Genomic DNA, 13892 nt, shown 5'->3' with positions numbered 1-13892 from the left:
CATCTAACTGTGGACAACTAGTTGTAGGTTACTAACGAGGACAGCTGACTTAATAAACTTAAAACATCAAAATATATTAAAAGTGTTGTAAATATATTTTGAACATACTTTGATATATATGTATATATTGTTATAGGTTCGTGAATCAACCAGTGGCCAAGTCTTACTTCCCGACGAAGTAAAAATCTGTGAAAGTGAGTTATAGTCCCACTTTTAAAATCTAATATTTTTGGGATGAGAATACATGCAGGTTTTATAAATGATTTACAAAATAGACACAAGTACGTGAAACTACATTCTATGGTTGAATTATCGAAATCGAATATGCCCCTTTTTATTAAGTCTGGTAATCTAAGAATTAGGGAACAGACACCCTAATTGACGCGAATCCTAAAGATAGATCTATCGGGCCTAACAAACCCCATCCAAAGTACCGGATGCTTTAGTACTTCGAAATTTATATCATATCCGAAGGGTGTCCCGGAATGATGGGGATATTCTTATATATGCATCTTGTTAATGTCGGTTACCAGGTGTTCACCATATGAATGATTTTTATCTCTATGTATGGGATGTGTATTGAAATATGAAATCTTGTGGTCTATTATTATGATTTGATATATATAGGTTAAACCTATAACTCACCAACATTTTTGTTGACGTTTTAAGCATGTTTATTCTCAGGTGATTATTAAGAGCTTCCGCTGTCGCATACTTAAATAAGGACGAGATTTGGAGTCCATGTTTGTATGATATTGTGTAAAAACTGCATTCAAGAAACTTTTTTTGTTGTAACATATTTGTATTGTAAACCATTATGTAATGGTCGTGTGTAAACAGGATATTTTAGATTATCATTATTTGATAATCTACGTAAAGCTTTTTAAACCTTTATTGATGAAATAAAGGTTATGGTTTGTTTTAAAATGAATGCAGTCTTTGAAAAACGTCTCATATAGAGGTCAAAACCTCGCAACGAAATCAATTAATATGGAACGTTTTTAATCAATAAGAACGGGACATTTCATAGCGTACAATTCTTCCTTCCTCAATACTTCTAACACCTTTCTCAAATGTTCACCGTGTTCTTGGTCATTCTTTGAGTAAATAAGTATGTCATCAATGAAAACAATGACAAACTTGTCAAGGTATGGTCCACACACTCGGTTCATAAGGTCCATGAACACAGCTGGTGCATTAGTTAAACCAAACGGCATGACCATAAACTCGTAATGACCGTAACGTGTTCTGAAAGCAGTCTTTGGAATATCATCTTCTTTCACCCGCATTTGATGATACCCGGAACGTAAGTCAATCTTTGAATAAACAGACGAGCCTTGTAGTTGATCAAATAAGTCGTCGATTCTCGGTAGTGGGTAGCGGTTCTTGATGGTAAGTTTGTTCAACTCTCGGTAGTCGATACACAACCTGAATGTACCATCTTTCTTCTTGACAAACAAAACAGGAGCTCCCCACGGTGATGTGCTTGGTCGAATGAAACCACGCTCTAAAAGTTCTTGTAATTGGCTTTGCAGTTCTTTCATCTCGTTGGGTGCGAGTCTGTAAGGAGCACGAGCTATTGGTGCAGCTCCTGGTACAAGATCTATTTGAAATTCAACGGATCGATGTGGGGGTAATCCCGGTAATTCTTTCGGAAATACATCGGGAAATTCTTTTGCGACGGGAACATCATTGATGCTCTTTTCTTCAGTTTGTACTTTCTCGACGTGTGCTAGAACAGCATAGCAACCTTTTCTTATTAGTTTTTGTGCCTTCAAATTACTAATAAGATGTAGCTTCGTGTTGCCCTTTTCTCCGTACACCATTAAGGGTTTTCCTTTTTCTCGTATAATGCGAATTGCATTTTTGTAACAAACGATCTCTGCTTTCACTTCTTTCAACCAGTCCATACCGATTATCACATCAAAACTCCCTAACTCTACTGGTATCAAATCAATCTTAAATGTTTCGCTAACCAGTTTAATTTCTCGATTCCGACATATATTATCTGCTGAAATTAATTTACCATTTGCTAATTTGAGTAAAAATTTACTATCCAAAGGCGTCAATGGACAACTTAATTTAGCACAAAAATCTCTACTCATATAGCTTCTATCCGCACCCGAATCAAATAAAACGTAAGCAGATTTATTGTCAATAAGAAACGTACCCGTAACAAGCTCTGGGTCTTCCTGTGCCTCTGCCGCATTAATATTGAAAACTCTTCCGCGGCCTTGTCCATTCGTGTTCTCCTGGTTCGGGCAATTTCTAATAATGTGGCCCGGTTTTCCATATTTATAACAAACTACATTGGCATAACTTGCTCCGACACTACTTGCTCCGCCATTACTCGTTCCGACACCATTTGTTCCTTTCGTTCTATTAACCCCTGGTTCGTAAACCTCACACTTCGCCGCGCTATGACCATTTCTTTTACACTTGTTGCAAAATTTGGTGCAGAACCCCGAGTGATACTTTTCACACCTTTGGCATAGCTGCTTCTGATTGTTGTTGTTGTTGCGGTTATTATTATTGTTGGGATGATTGTTGTAGTTACTGTTGTTGTTGTTGTTGTTGTTGTTGGGCCGTTTGTTGTAGTTGCGATTGATGTTGCGATTGTTGGGATAATTGTTGCGATTATTGTTGTAATTGCTGTTGTTGTTGTATTGGTGATTCTTATCACCGTTTTCCTCCCACTTTCTTTTGACTTGCTTCACATTGGCCTCTTCAGCAGTCTGTTCTTTAATTCTTTCTTCAATCTGGTTCACTAGTTTGTGAGCCATTCTACATGCCTGTTGTATGGAGGCGGGCTCGTGTGAACTTATATCTTCTTGGATTCTTTCCGGTAATCCTTTCACAAACGCGTCGATCTTCTCTTCCTCATCTTCGAATGCTCCCGGACACAATAGGCACAATTCTGTGAATCGTCTTTCGTACGTGGTAATATCAAATCCTTGGGTTCGTAACCCTCTAAGTTCTGTCTTGAGCTTATTGACCTCGGTTCTGGGACGGTACTTCTCGTTCATCAAGTGCTTGAATGCTGACCACGGTAGTGCGTACGCATCATCTTGTCCCACTTGCTCTAGATAGGTATTCCACCATGTTAACGCAGAACCTGTGAAGGTATGCGTAGCGTACTTCACTTTGTCCTCTTCAGTACACTTACTTATGGCAAACACCGATTCGACCTTCTCGGTCCACCGTTTCAATCCGATTGGTCCTTCGGTTCCATCAAATTCCAAAGGTTTGCAGGCAGTGAATTCTTTGTAGGTGCATCCTACACGATTTCCTGTACTGCTAGATCCAAGGTTATTGTTGGTATGTAGCGCAGCCTGTACTGCGGCTATGTTTGAAGCTAGAAAAGTACGGAATTCCTCTTCATTCATATTCACAGTGTGTCGAGTAGTCGGTGCCATTTCCTTCAAAATAGTCAAATGGAATAAGTTAATCATACAGAATATTAAGAGTAGTTAATAGTATTTCGTAGCATAATATGAACTCATTTATAAAAGCTTTTTCTTCATATTAGCGTTTTATAAGTTTAAATTCGGGTAGTACCTACCCGTTAAGTTCATACTTAGTAGCTAATATACAATTCAACTACTACAATTCTATATGAAAAACTGATTATAATAATATTTCGCGTTCAAACTTTTACACAATATTTTACAAACTTACAATACCGCTTATTTTACATATAGCATGAAATATAGCACACAATAAATTTGATACAAGATGGTTGTGAAGATAATTCTAGCTAGTACACAAGTCGTTCAGCAAAGGCAATAAAGACACGTAATTCATACGTCCAGAAACAAGTCATGCATTCTGGTTTTACTAGGATTACTTCCCATCCTTGGTCTTGTGGAACATAACCATTATGGCCGTTGATAAAACAGCGTGTTGTAACGTCGTCAAAGGGACGAGGGTTACGTAATGTCCAACAGTCCCGTAACAATCTAAAAACCTCATTTCTTACCCCAATTACCGACTCCGTCACTTGTGGGAACGTTTTGTTTAATAGTTGTAGCCCGATGTTCTTGTTCTCACTTTGGTGAGAAGCGAACATTACTAATCCGTAAGCATAACATGCTTCTTTATGTTGCATGTTAGCCGCTTTTTCTAAATCACGAAGTCCTATATTCGGATATACTGAGTCAAAATAATTTCTTAACCCATTGCGTAAAATAGCATTTGGGTTCCCCGCAATATATGCGTCAAAGTAAACACATCGTAACTTATGGATTTCCCAATGTGATATCCCCCATCTTTCGAATGAAAGCCTTTTATAAACCAAGGCATTCTTGGAACGTTCTTTGAATGTCTTACAAACTGATCTCGCCTTAAATAGTTGTGCCAAAGAATTCTGACCGACTCTAGACAAGATTTCATCAATCATGTCTCCGGGTAGGTCTCTTAAAATATTGGGTTGTCTATCCATTTTGTGTTTTTATACTGTAAAATAGACAAGAGTTAGATTCATAAAAAAAATACTTATTAATACAAGTAATTTTTACATATATCATAAAGCATAAGCACACTATATTACTTATATTACACCACACGAATACAACTATCTTATTCCGACTCGCTTGTTTCTTCTTCTTCGGTTTTGGTTCGTTTTGCCAAGTTTCTAGGGATATATGATGTTCCCCTAATATGAGCCGTCGTTGTCCATATTGGTTTAGAAAAACCTGGTGGTTTAGAGGTTCCCGGGTCATTGTTACAACTTAAGGACTTCGGGGGTTGACGATACATATAAAGTTCATCGGGGTTGGAATTAGATTTCTCTATTTTTATGCCCTTTCCCTTATTATTTTCCTTTGCCTTTTTAAATACAGTTGGGGTAATTTCTATAACATCATCGGAATTCTTGTCAGAATCCGATTCATCGGAGAATTGGTAATCCTCCCAATATTTTGCTTCCTTAGCGGAAACACCATTGACCATAATTAACCTTGGTCGGTTGGTTGAGGATTTTCTTTTACTTAACCGTTTTATTATTTCCCCCACCGGTTCTATTTCTTCATCCGGTTCCGATTCTTCTTCCGATTCCGATTCTTCTTCTGGTTCCGATTCTTCTTCCGGTTCCTCTTCGGGAACTTGTGAATCAGTCCACGAATCATTCCAATTTACATTTGACTCTTCATTATTATTAGGTGAGTCAATGGGACTTTTTCTAGAGGTAGACATCTATCACATAATATCAAACGCGTTAAGAGATTAATATATCACATAATATTCACATGTTAAAAATTTATAGTTTCCAACAAAATTTGTTAAGCAATCATTTTTCAAGTAAACACGGTCGAAGTCCAGACTCACTAATGCATCCTAACAAACTCGATAAGACACACTAATGCAAAATTCTGGTTCTCTAAGACCAACGCTCTGATACCAACTGAAATGTCCCGTTCTTATTGATTAAAAACGTTCCATATTAATTGATTTCGTTGCGAGGTTTTGACCTCTATATGAGACGTTTTTCAAAGACTGCATTCATTTTAAAACAAACCATAACCTTTATTTCATCAATAAAGGTTTAAAAAGCTTTACGTAGATTATCAAATAATGATAATCTAAAATATCCTGTTTACACACAACCATTACATAATGGTTTACAATACAAATATGTTACAACAAAATAAGTTTCTTGAATGCAGTTTTTATACAATATCATACAAGCATGGACTCTAAATCTCGTCCTTATTTAAGTATGCGATAGCGGAAGCTCTTAATAATCACCTGAGAATAAACATGCTTAAAACGTCAACAAAAATGTTAGTGAGTTATAGGTTTAACCTATATATATCAAATCATAATAATAGACCACAAGATTTCATATTTCAATACACATCCCATACATAGAGATAAAAATCATTCATATGGTGAACACCTGGTAACCGATATTAACAAGATGCATATATAAGAATATCCCCATCATTCCGGGACACCCTTCGGATATGATATAAATTTCGAAGTACTAAAGCATCCGGTACTTTGGATGGGGTTTGTTAAGCCCAATAGATCTATCTTTAGGATTCGCGTCAATTAGGGTGTCTGTTCCCTAATTCTTAGATTACCAGACTTAATAAAAAGGGGCATATTCGATTTCGATAATTCAACCATAGAATGTAGTTTCACGTACTTGTGTCTATTTTGTAAATCATTTATAAAACCTGCATGTATTCTCATCCCAAAAATATTAGATTTTAAAAGTGGGACTATAACTCACTTTCACAGATTTTTACTTCGTCGGGAAGTAAGACTTGGCCACTGGTTGATTCACGAACCTATAACAATATATACATATATATCAAAGTATGTTCAAAATATATTTACAACACTTTTAATATATTTTGATGTTTTAAGTTTATTAAGTCAGCTGTCCTCGTTAGTAACCTACAACTAGTTGTCCACAGTTAGATGTACAGAAATAAATCGATAAATATTATCTTGAATCAATCCACGACCCAGTGTATAGGTATCTCAGTATTGATCACAACTCAAACTATATATATTTTGGAATCAACCTCAACCCTGTATAGCTAACTCCAACATTCACATATAGAGTGTCTATGGTTGTTCCGAAATATATATAGATGTGTCGACATGATAGGTCGAAACATTGTATACGTGTCTATGGTATCTCAAGATTACATAATATACAATACAAGTTGATTAAGTTATGGTTGGAATAGATTTGTTACCAATTTTCACGTAGCTAAAATGAGAAAAATTATCCAATCTTGTTTTACCCATAACTTCTTCATTTTAAATCCGTTTTGAGTGAATAAAATTGCTATGGTTTCATATTGAACTCTATTTTATGAATCTAAACAGAAAAAGTATAGGTTTATAGTCGGAAAAATAAGTTACAAGTTGTTTTTGTAAAGGTAGTCATTTCAGTCGAAAGAACGACGTCTAGATGACCATTTTAGAAAACATACTTCCACTTTGAGTTTAACCATAATTTTTGGATATAGTTTCATGTTCATAATAAAAATAATTTTCTCAGAATAACAACTTTTAAATCAAAGTTTACCATTGTTTTTAATTAACTAACCCAAAACAGCCCGCGGTGTTACTACGACGGCGTAAATCCGATTTTACGGTGTTTTTCGTGTTTCCAGGTTTTAAATCATTAAGTTAGCATATCATATAGATATAGAACATGTGTTTAGTTGATTTTAAAAGTCAAGTTAGAAGGATTAACTTTTGTTTGCGAACAAGTTTAGAATTAACTAAACTATGTTCTAGTGATTACAAGTTTAAACCTTCGAATAAGATAGCTTTATATGTATGAATCGAATGATGTTATGAACATCATTACTACCTTAAGTTCCTTGGATAAACCTACTGGAAAAGAGAAAAATGGATCAAGCTTCAATGGATCCTTGGATGGCTCGAAGTTCTTGAAGCAAAATCATGACACGAAAACAAGTTCAAGTAAGATCATCACTTGAAATAAGATTGTTATAGTTATAGAAATTGAACCAAAGTTTGAATATGATTATTACCTTGTATTAGAATGATAACCTATTGTAAGAAACAAAGATTTCTTGAGGTTGGATGATCACCTTACAAGATTGGAAGTGAGCTAGCAAACTTGAAAGTATTCTTGATTTTATGAAACTAGAACTTTTGGAATTTATGAAGAACACTTAGAACTTGAAGATAGAACTTGAGAGAGATCAATTAGATGAAGAAAATTGAAGAATGAAAGTGTTTGTAGGTGTTTTTGGTCGTTGGTGTATGGATTAGATATAAAGGATATGTAATTTTGTTTTCATGTAAATAAGTCATGAATGATTACTCATATTTTTGTAATTTTATGAGATATTTCATGCTAGTTGCCAAACGATGGTTCCCAAATGTGTTAGGTGACTCACATGGGCTGCTAAGAGCTGATCATTGGAGTGTATATACCAATAGTACATACATCTAAAAGCTGTGTATTGTACGAGTACGAATACGGGTGCATACGAGTAGAATTGTTGATGAAACTGAACGAGGATGTAATTGTAAGCATTTTTGTTAAGTAGAAGTATTTTGATAAGTGTCTTGAAGTCTTTCAAAAGTGTATGAATACATATTAAAACACTACATGTATATACATTTTAACTGAGTCGTTAAGTCATCGTTAGTCGTTACATGTAAGTGTTGTTTTGAAACCTTTAGGTTAACGATCTTGTTAAATGTTGTTAACCCAATGTTTATAATATCAAATGATATTTTAAATTATTATATTATCATGATATTATCATGTATGAATATCTCTTAATATGATATATATATACATTAAATGTCTTTACAACGATAATCGTTACATATATGTCTCGTTTAAAAATCATTAAGTTAGTAGTCTTGTTTTTACATATGTAGTTCATTGTTAATATACTTAATGATATGTTTACTTATCATAATATCATTTTAACTATATATATAACCATATATATGTCATCATATAGTTTTTACAAGTTTTAACGTTCGTGAATCACCGGTCAACTTGGGTGGTCAATTGTCTATATGAAACCTATTTCAATTAATCAAGTCTTAACAAGTTTGATTGCTTAACATGTTGGAAACATTTAATCATGTAAATATCAATCTCAATTAATATATATAAACATGGAAAAGTTCGGGTCACTACATTAAAATCCTTCGTGTGCTCAAGGATAGGGCAAGGTATTGTGAAGTGTATATCATGGGATAACTTTATCTCGATGATGTGGTTATGGAACGGAGTCTAAGTGGGGGAGTTTAAACTCTCGCACGAAGATGCTCTAGTGTATTGATATTGGACGATGCTCGTATGGATTCGGAGCTAGTATTGGGACCTACGTTGGTCGATTATGGTAAAAGTACGATTTGGAATAAATTGTACTTATGGTTGGATTTGAATTATCACTGAGGTGGTAATGTGGTGAATCTCGTTGAGAGATAATAGGCGTATTTGACGAGCAAGGTGAAATCTCTCGGTTAAGGGATGTACGTGTCGGATTCTCTTCTAGAGAATTTTTGTATTGTGCCTATGTGCGATATAGGTGGTTCTTGCTCGATTGCGATGGCATTGTGTACACGTACGTATGATGCATGTGCAAGGATTTCCAAGTGAGTGGAATAATGTATTTATTTGTGTAGCGTGGAATGTGGGATAGTCACGGTGTTCAAGACACCACATTCTACGTAATGAGTGGAATTGTCGCGGTTTTTAAGACACCACTCATTGGTTTGATTGACATGTGGAATTGTCGCGGTGTTCAAGACACCACATTGTCATGGGGGTGAGTTAGTCGCGGTGTTTAAGACATCACCCGAGGGATTAGTGATTACGCGGCGTATGTACACTAATGGATGGTTAGTGTAATCTGTTAGGATTCACTATGGTGTAGCAGTGCGCGGTGTTACGCTACTCATTGTATGGGGCCAAAAGAGCGTGTGATTGGTGAGTTATGACCGTTGACTTGGTCCGCTAACTTCATCATGGGAGTATTGTTATATCGGTATGGTATAACGTTATCGGGAAATGCGAGTACCGATGGGGAATGGGAGTACCATTCATGTGTTGAGATTTGGGAGGTGGATCACGTGTGAATGCGGATTCACGATGACGCGTGTAGTTCGGTCATCTTATTGTGGAAGTGAGTCTCGTGTAGTTCGGATTCACAATGACACGTGTGGATGCGGTCATTATATTGAGGACGTGAATCGCGTGTAGTTCGGATTCACAATGACACGTGTGGATGCGGTCATTCTGTTGGGATAGTGACTCTCGTGTAGTTTGGAGGCACTAAGGCGCGTGTAGTTCGGCCAATCCCGATTGTTGTTGCGATGGAGGTGGTGAGTCGCGTGTGGTTGTGGATTCACTAAGGCGCGTGTAGTTTCGGCCAGCCTTCGTGTTGATTGGATTTGTGAACTATTGGTGGTTTTATACACCAATGGTGGGGGTCGTGAGGAGCATGTTGTGTGATTAGTGATGCGATAGCCGTGTTTCACTCACATGTTGTTACGGGTGTAACAATAGTCGATTTTGTACACCTTGGGATTAGCGTTGCCATAGTCGTTTTGGGCGCTAGCGGTTTTAGCCGTTGCTTATGATGTTACGATAGTTGCGTATTGGTCGTATTGCGCACTATAAGGGATGAAAAGTGGTAAGTATTATCCGTAAGGATTCGTTTTTATTCGGTCTTCATCGTTCGGGTTGTTGACCTTAGGTTGAGACTTGGTTGCTTTTAGCATTGTACTTGGCAAGGGTACGCTAAGGGATTGATATCTCGGTTCGAGATTAGTTGAGCTTTCCCGATGTGAGGGATTGAGCAAGATTTTGGTGCTCGGATTTGTGGATTTGATAAATCGCGGATGACGATTTAGTTGTTAAAGGTGATTCATTGAGAAAAGTTGCCTAGGAAAGTCCGATTGGGACACATGTTGAGGACCGTTGAGTGTGGTCCATTCGGTTAAGTGGCGCAGATCGCGAGGACGCGATCATGTTTAAGTGGGGGAGAGTTGTAAGACCCTGTTTCCTGATTCAGTTATGTGGGACGCCGTCTAAAAAGTGGGACGCCGTCCAGTAAAGAAGGACTGGACGCCGTCCAGAAAGTGGGACGCCGTCCAAATGGTCTGACGGGCCAGCTGTTGGTTTTGTTTTAAAAAGGGGCAAATTGGTAAATTCACTTGGGTGTCGGTTTGGTGGCCACAAAACTGATCCATTGGCCATCTTATCCTCATTTCACCTCTTTTCACTCACACATTTGTTTCTAGAGAGAGAGGAAGGGTTTAGAGAGAGAGAGAGAGAGAGAGAGAGCTTGATTTGGAGAGGAAGGAGTCGGATTCTCGCAAAAGCTCGGGTTCTAAAGTTGTTCATCTCGTTCCTAGCTACGTTGTGGTAGTATTGGTAAGTTCAAACTCCGAATTTCATTTGTTAGATTTGATGTTCAAGTTAGGGTTTGAGCTTGATTAGTTGTGAAATCCTTTTAGATGATGAAGTGGGTTTGTGGTGACTAGTTATTCTTGTCACTTGGTGGGTTTTGCGTTGGTTGACGTTTTGGCCATGATTAGGCTTTGATAATGGGTATAATCACTAGTGTTAGTGATTATGGAAGTGTTGGAACCCATTTGGGGGTATTTGGTTGATTAATTTTGGAATGGGTCAAAATTAGGGTTTATGTGTCAAATTGGGCAAGACGAGCGTTTAACACTTGTGTTCGGGTTTAATTGGCGTATTAGGACCATTCTCACTCGTGTTAGTGATTATTGGTTAGTTTGGACGCGGTTTGGTGCTTGGAAGTGCAAGGGGTCGAAATTGCACCAAGTGTCAATTTTGAGTTGGTTTGTAAATCCACTATAAATGTGTTGTTTGTATTGTGATAATGGAATAGGTACTTTCCATTGGCGTGTTGCGAATTTCGGTTGCATTCATCAAAGACGACATGGTGAGTGTTAATATCCTATGTACATATGTATGTGTAGGATGGGTGCGGGTCGGGTGAAGTGGTTTTCGATTATAGAGCTCACTTCACATATAAGTGGATTTGATGGACTTGCGTATAGGTCCAATTGGCATGGTTGTGCGTTTTGGTTGACCACCTTTGGCGAGGTGCACACTTTGTGTGTACGTTATCACTTATGCTTGTGATGTGGATTATACAACCCCAATGGCGAAGGGTTAGTATTGAGTTGTGATTGGAGAAGTGGATCACGTGTGGATGCGAATTTACGATGACGCGTGTAGTTTCGGTCATCTTATTGAGAAAGTGAGTCTCGTGTAGTTCGGATTCACGATGACACGTGTAGTTCGGTCATCTTATTGAGGTAGTGATCTCGTGTGGTTGCGGATTCACTAAGGCTCGTGTAGTTCGGCCAACCTCGATGTTGTTGTGGTATTGAAGATAGTAATCTCGTGTGGATGCGGATCTACTAAGGCTCGTATAGTTCGGCTAATCTTCATTTTGGTATTTGGTTTCGGTATACGGGTTAAGGGGTTAACCTTGGGCGGTTTACGCCTTGTTGTATATTGTTGTGTTATTGTGATGTAGCTAACCCTCCGGGTGTAGCTTGTTGGAATCTGTTCATAGCATCATTGGTGAACTTATTTGATGATTATTAGCTTGTTGTATAGCGGGTGAACAGTATGCTTAGTTAGTTGCCTTATACTTGGATGCTCCGGTATGTGTTATTTGATTATTCGTGTGGCGTGTCCATTTTATGCATATATATGTATGTAGTATATTCTCACTCACTAAGCGTTAGCTTACCCTCTCGTTGTTTACATTTTATAGATTTGCATGGATGCGGTGGCTCGGGTAAGCGTGGGAACTAGTGGACTCGCGTAGTTGCTTTAGAAGATCTTGCTTTTGGATTCGTTAGGATTGGGTAGCGTATCCCCAATCGCCATGCTCGGTCTTTAGTTTATGTTAAAACTCACGTGGTCGAAAACTCGTAATTTTGTACGAAAGTCGTAAAACGGCCGATGTGGGCCCGGTGTCGTAAAACTCGGTTTTATCGTGGAAAACTCTTAGTTTTAATTATTATAACATATTGTGAAAGTGTTTTCGTGTGAAAGTGTCGGGAAGGGGGTTTTTCGCTCGCGTGTATTTGTAAAACTGATCAGTAAATTTTAGTTCATTTGGACGCCGTCCAAGGCTCTTGGACGTCGTCCTGTCTTTCAATACTGGACGCCGTCCAGATAACTGGACGCCGTCCAGATGCACAGTTTCAGAAAAAATTTTTATAGGCGTGATTTTGGTCGGATAACGGGTTGGGTCGTTACAGGTAAAACCCCCTTTTTATAATAATAATACTACTATATTACTTATATATATATATATATATATATATATATATATATATATATATATATATATATATATATATATATATATACACAAATATAGTTAATAAAAATATAGCGTTAAACTTAGCTGTATCCCTGTGGAACGAACCGGACTTACTAAAAACTACACTACTCTACGATTAGGTACACTGCATAGAAGTGTTGTAGCAAGGTTTAGGTATATCTCATTCAATAAATAAATAAATAACTTGTGTAAAATTGTATCGTATTTAATAGTATTACGTAGTAAAATATAATCTATTTCGTACTACACCTCGCACACATCAGTATTATTTTAAGATATTATTAGTATACATAAAATACTACGACGGAGTTATGTTCAGGCGATTTCAAAATAAGTTTTCAAACGGGATAGAGCTAAGGAAATTATGGGTTATAGCTATGGAGGTTATGGGTATTGTTCGAGGGTATTGCTCGTGAGGTCAACCTAACGTTTATCATTTTCGTTGTGTCTACGTACTTTCCTGCAATATTGAATCACAATATTGATACGTTCGTGAATCCGAGGCCAACCTAGCACTTGTTCAATGTCGTCATATGTATTTTTACTACGAAATACAGTATTGTGAGTTTCATTTGCTCCCTTTTTAAATGCTTTTGCAATATATATTTTTGGGACTGGGAATACATGCGCTGTTTTATAAATGTTTGACGAAATAGACACAAGTACTCGAAAATTACATTTTATGATTGGATTATCGAAATCGAATATCGCCCTTCAAGTCTGGTAACATAAGAATTAGGGAAATGACCCCTAATTGACGCGAATCCTAAAGATAGATCTATTGGGCCTAACAACCCCCATTCATGTCTATGGATGGCTTTAGTACTTCGAGATTATTATTATACAGACGTCGATGTCTGTGGGGATATTCTATGCATTATGGTTAATGTTGGTTACCAGATGTTCAATCCATATGAATGATTTTTATGCAGATGGCTATATGCATGCATGATATTTATGAGAAATGAAAATATGAAATCTTGTGGTCTATTAAAATTATGAAAATGAATATTGATGATAAACTAATGAACT

Source organism: Rutidosis leptorrhynchoides, chromosome 10 (genome assembly GCF_046630445.1).
Source record: "Rutidosis leptorrhynchoides isolate AG116_Rl617_1_P2 chromosome 10, CSIRO_AGI_Rlap_v1, whole genome shotgun sequence".
NCBI classification, from domain to species: Eukaryota; Viridiplantae; Streptophyta; class Magnoliopsida; order Asterales; family Asteraceae; genus Rutidosis; species Rutidosis leptorrhynchoides.
This window is presented reverse-complemented; position numbering follows the sequence as displayed.